Genomic DNA, 5,974 nt, shown 5'->3' on the forward strand with positions numbered 1-5,974 from the left:
AAAAAAAAAAAAAAAAAAACCAAAAACCAAAACAAAAAACCCAAAAACCAAAAACAAAAAACCCAAAAAACAAAAACAAAACAAAACAACCCCCCAAAAGACCCAAACAAACAAACAAACAACAACAAACTCTCCAAAAAGTATTCTCTGGTGCTTTGTGAAGGAATTATTGCATAGGCATTGCTTATTAAAACACTTAGCAGGTGTTCAGCTCAACATTCAGCCTGTCTCCTCTCCCTAGAAACTGGGAACCTGCTCCCACCATAAAGATTCCAGGATGTTACAGGACAGTGCATTTTTGTAGAAGACTTTTACTACTTCAATCTGGTCTCAAAATCCCTATTGTTGTTGTTTGTTTGTTTTTTGTTTTTGCCGCTAACTCCTGAGTGCACAGATTGAAAACACTTGCCTGAAAACTGCCCAAGGTTTCTGTTTCTTAGTATTATCATACAGCAAAGACGTGGGCTCCTTTATAGTTGATGCTATTCTACATTCCTCAGTTTTTTTAAATACTTTATATTTTGATGTTTAAAATTGTTAACTAACAATAAATAATATCAATGGAAAGACAATAAAATCATCCATAGGTTGATTAAATCACCTGGCAAAGAAATCAGGGATTCCTTGAAGTCATTTCAATAAGTACAAACAGGAGAAAACTGGTGCGTGTCTGTGTGTGTGTGTGTGTGTGTGTGTGTGTGTGCGCGTGCGTGCACGCTAAGTATCACCTTCATCAATGGTGGGATTTATCCTGATATATCTCAAAGGTAAAGTTGAAGGTGAAGAACTAGAACAACTTTGAGGATCCAAGTTTTAAGACTAAGGGGTTTGCATTCAGGGGCTGAGTCCCAGTGTAAGCATCCAGGATGGGACTTCTAGATAGAATCAGCACCTGGGTTCTTTGCTACCTGTTCCTGCCATTCACCTCTGTTCTAAGCAAATAGTTGGATATATTTGAAATCCCTCCCTCAGCCACAAGATTGGACTCCACTAGGGAATGACTCTATTGGATTAAAAAAATATGCCCTCTGACCCCAGACGGACAGTTCTAACTCTATACATGTTGCCCACAGATGTTCCCCCTTAACACCGCAAGGAACAGTATTTTAAAATGCTGTATGGACACCTGGCTTCCTAATGTTTTCCACCAAAACTACTCACAAGTGTTTCCTCGTAGAGTACCCAGGCACTGTGGTAATTGTTGATGACTTGGACTTGTGCAGCCCCTTTCCTCCTTCCCTGGGAGTGCTGGGCCTTGTAGGAATATGCTTCCAGTACATGGGATGGGGTGACTCTGAGATAACACATCTTTTAAGTTCAGACTCCAGTTTAGAGAACCTGACCAAAGTTTGAATTCAGGCAAACTAACAGGCTTGTACCTAGCATTAGTTTCCAAGTCGACCCCCAACAAAACCCAAGCTTAGCTCCAGTCTCTAAGCTAATCCTCAACAAGACCAGTGTCTCCAGGTTATTCCCCCAACAAGCCTGCACCGCTAGGTTACAAGCTCACCCCATGCCAAATGACCACCAATATTGAGGGGAGCAGAAGTTAAGTTTATAATATGACGCCCAGCATCAGCCAATTATGTTAAAGGCCACAGTAGCTTTCCAATTAGATGATTGCACACTCAACCCCCACTTGCTGCTTGTTATAAAGTCTTGCCCCAATAAACATTCAGGGCTTCCCCATCATCGCATTCATCCTGCATGATGGTGGTGTTTTGGAGGGGCCAATACTAGCTAGAATAGAATCAAGTTCCTGCTGTGAGCTGCATCAGATTGGCTCCTGTCTGGGTCTTTTGTTGTTGTTGTTGTTGTTGTTGTTGTTGTTGTTGTTGTTGTTGTTTTGGAGGTGGGGGAGGGGACCACTAATATTTCTCTGGCACCAGGGCTCCTGTATCAATCTCCTATATTCCTACCCAAATTCAGAAAACAGATAAATTATGTGGTTAGGAATGCTGCATCTAAACAATTAAAGGAAACTCACATACAAATTGTGTAACATGGCTTTTCCATGAACATTTCACTCCATTCCTATAGCATAAGTTAAATTTGTGATTATTAAATAAATTTATAGACTCAAAATTTAAAAATGACACTTAAATTCCTATGAAGGCAACACACCCCTGTAATAACCATTATTTTCTAGAGTCATAGAAGTTATGGAGTGAATCTTTCTTTATATACATGTCAAAAAGGGACATTTTGGAAATACTTACAGGCTGCAGTCCTATTAATCCAACAATAGTTAGCTAAAAGTGAGAAGTTCAATTGTTTTGTCTTGTAGTTTCTCAGTCCCAAAGGACAGGTCGTCTCAACTGGTTTTCTCTACAGGCCGGAAACTAGAAACAGTGGGCTCCAATACCAGAGTAGGGATGGATGAGTGAACAAGCTGAGGACAGCTGACAAATAGGAAATCCTTCCTGCTTCTACCTCCAGCAGAAGGTGTGTCCAGGATTAAAGGTGTGTCTTCCTGGCTCAGGATCCAGATTAAAAGTGTGTGTCTTCTGGCCTCAACCTTCTTGGCTAGGAGTGGAATAAAACAATTCAATCAATCTCTCGCATGTGTGTCCTCTTTTTATAGATCTTTGTTCTTTCCAGGTATTTTCAATTGAATAACCAAGAGTACACATCAAAACCTTGGTCTCAAAAAAAAATGTGGTTTTAGTTTGCTAGAAACCTTAAAATAGAGTACAACCCAGTGAATCATATTTTAATTTCAGAAGATATCTCTCAGATGGCTCAAGACCACAATCCTTTTCTCCTCCCTGATGATCCAGATGTAGGACTCCTAGCTATCTCTCCAGCATCATCTCTGGCTGCTTGCCCCCGTGCTCCCCCTCAAAGTTGATGGAGTTAGATCCTATCTTTGTGTAAGTTTAAATTAAATGTTCTCCTATATGAGAGTTGTTATGGTCACAGAGACTCTTTACAGCAATACCAATCCAGACTAAGATAAAAATCATTGACAATCTCTTACTTGATATCACTTAAAAGAAACTGAGAACAAAATGCAGTATCTTTACAAACTTATTCTCAACCAAGTATAACAGATTCAATAATGTCAATTATAAACATCCTTCATGCAATGGTCACATGGCCTTCATAACTGGCCATTCATAACTAAAAATGTAGACCAAACTTCAAGGATAAAGATAAGTGTTGGGAGAAATACTGATCCTGTTTTACTGTAAAATGCAACTTCCAACAATGTCTTAATATTTGTATTTCTTAACCACCATAGTTAGAAATAATAACAATAAAGTCAACTTTTGTCACAGAAATGTGGTTATACTCTCATTAAAAAGGGTCAATTAAGTAGATTTTCCCATGCAAAATAAGGTCTATAGATAACAAGCTACAGTTCCTATTCCAAATATTAATTTGTTTGTTTGTTTTGTCATCTACAAACAACATTAATATGTACTTGATGTTGATAGAGTTGTGGTTAGGAAACAATAAAACTTTATTACAGAGCATATTGTTTGTGGACAGTCAGGTTCCAGGAGAGGGTGAAAATTGATTGTGCTTTCTTTGTTTATCTGCAGAGATCCATTGAGCAGGAGAATTTCCATGGGCAGTCAGGAGCATTGCACATATAGGGTTTCTCCCAGTGTATTTCCTCACGTGGACCTTCAGATGCTGTGATGAGGGTGGAAGAAGAAAATGTCCTTCTGCTGGAGTTCTAGAGCCTACGTTTCTACATTTTGGCTGGAAGTCTGTATGCATTCAGAGTAGCAGGCTTTAGTTGTCTCTTTCTTTGGCACTAAAATTCATAGTTCTTGGTCATGCTTTTCCTTCCATGCTCTTAAAATATAGAAGTTGACATGATTGAATTTTCCAGTGAAGTAGCCAGGAATGCCTTGATCTCATTAAGTTTCTAGTAGGAAACTTTGTAATCACTCCTTCCATTTCACAGTAGTAGTTTGAGGGGTTTTCTCAGATTTTTTGTTTGTTTGTTTGTTTGTTTTTGTTTTTTCGAGACAAGGCTTCTCGGTGTAGCCTTGGCTGTCCTGGAGCTCACTTTGTAGACTAGGCTGGCCTCGAACTCAGAAATCCGCCTGCCTCTGCCTCCCGAGTGCTGGGATTAAAGGCGTGTGCCACAGTGGTGCCCCACTTTCTCAGATCTTTCTTGCTGAGAAAGTTTCCGGTACTGAAACAGAACACAGCTTGGCCAAGTAAATTCACTACAGACCCAGGTTGTAAAGTAATAGATTTTGTTCTGTGAAGATGAGTCCTTATACAGAAACCCTGGATGTGAATTTCTATAACTTCTCAGCTGCTCGGTTATGTAGAGCCATCGCCTTGACGACAGTTATAATCTAACCTTTTAGGGGGGCAGTACTTAGCATCTAGATTATTTACTTAATCTTGCCCTCCTAGACCCTTGGAAAGCAGAGGGAGTTTGAGTCTCCTACTGCATGCTGCAGGAGTTCAATCAAGCCCTTTTCTGTAATGCTTAGTGAGGGGAAATACTACATTGGATGGTTCCTCCATACCAGGTTTCATAGTGCCGGGTTTCCTGTGCTTGACCTGCGTGTGAGAGCTGAGGATGCAGAAACTGAAGTCAGCTGGGCCTATAGAGTTAGCAGCAGTTGCAGATTTTATTCCCAAATGTTTTGCTCCTGTGATCTGAATTCTAACATTAACACACAACACTTGATTTCTACTTGCAATGATCAATTGAGATATAGAGATTCCATCTTTGGCAGCTTTAATAAAATCAAATTATTCAAGATTCAAAAGGATCACTTTTGCATTAATAATAGTGTTCTTACTTCTTACCTGGTCTGTTTGTTTTAATTTAATTTTCTTTTTTATTTTATTTTTTAAGATTTATTATTATTTATTATTATTATTATTATTATTATTATTATTATTATTATATGTAAATACACTGTAGCTGACTTCAGACGTACCAGAAGAGGGCGTCAGATCTCATTATGAGTGGTTATAAGCCACCATGTGGTTGCTGGGATTTGAACTCAGGACCTCCGGAAGAGCAGTCAGTGCTCTTACCCACTGAGCCATCTTGCCAGCCCTGATTTTCTTTTTTAACTTATTCAGTTTGCATCCTTCTCACTGCCCCCTCTCTGTCATCCCCTCCCACAAGCCTTCCTCTATCCTCCTTCCCCTTCTCCTTTGAGTGGGTGGGGACCTTCTTTTATCCTCCTCTGTGGCACTTCAAGTCTCTTCAAGGCTACCATTTCTTTCCCACTGAGGCCAGACAAGGCAACCCAGATAGGAGAACATGGACAGGCAACAGCTTTTGTGATAGGTCCCTTTCCAGTTGTTTGGGACCCACAAGAAAAGTAAGCTGCCCATCTGCTACATATGTGCAGGGAGTCCTAGGTTCAATCCTTGTATGTACTTTGCTTCATGGTTCAGATTCTGAGAGCCCCTAAGGGCCTAGGTTGGTCAACTCTGCTGGCCTTCCTATGGAGTTCCTATATCCTTCAAGGCTGGCAATCCTTCTTCCTATTCTTCCATAATAGTCCCCAAGCTCCATTCACTGTTTGGCTGTGAACATCTGTCTGAGTTAGCTGCTGGTTGTTTTGTTTTTTTGTCTCTGTTTTAATTCTTTAATCTTTTTTTACAGTCCAGTCCTATCCCCCATCTGGGCCACCCTCTGACCGTTCGTTCCCCATCCCATTCCTCTTCCCCTGTCTCCAAGAGGATGTCCCCACCATCCTCCACCCCACCAGACCTCCCCCACTCCCTGGCCTCTCAAGTCTCTCAAAGGTTAGGTGCTTCTTCTTTCACTTTGACCAGAGAGTAATACAACAACAAAAGGAGATCACGGGGATAAAAATCGTCAAAGAAGTCAACGTAGCACTATTTGCAGATGATATGATAGTATACATAAGTGTACTGGATAGTTTTGTGTCAACTTGACACAGCTGGAGTTATCACAGAGAAAGGAGCTTCAGTTGGGGAAATGCCTCCATGAGATCCAGCTGTAAGGCATTTTCTC

The sequence above is a fragment of the Mus pahari genome, chromosome 6, assembly GCF_900095145.1.
Source record: "Mus pahari chromosome 6, PAHARI_EIJ_v1.1, whole genome shotgun sequence".
Taxonomy (NCBI): Eukaryota; Metazoa; Chordata; class Mammalia; order Rodentia; family Muridae; genus Mus; species Mus pahari.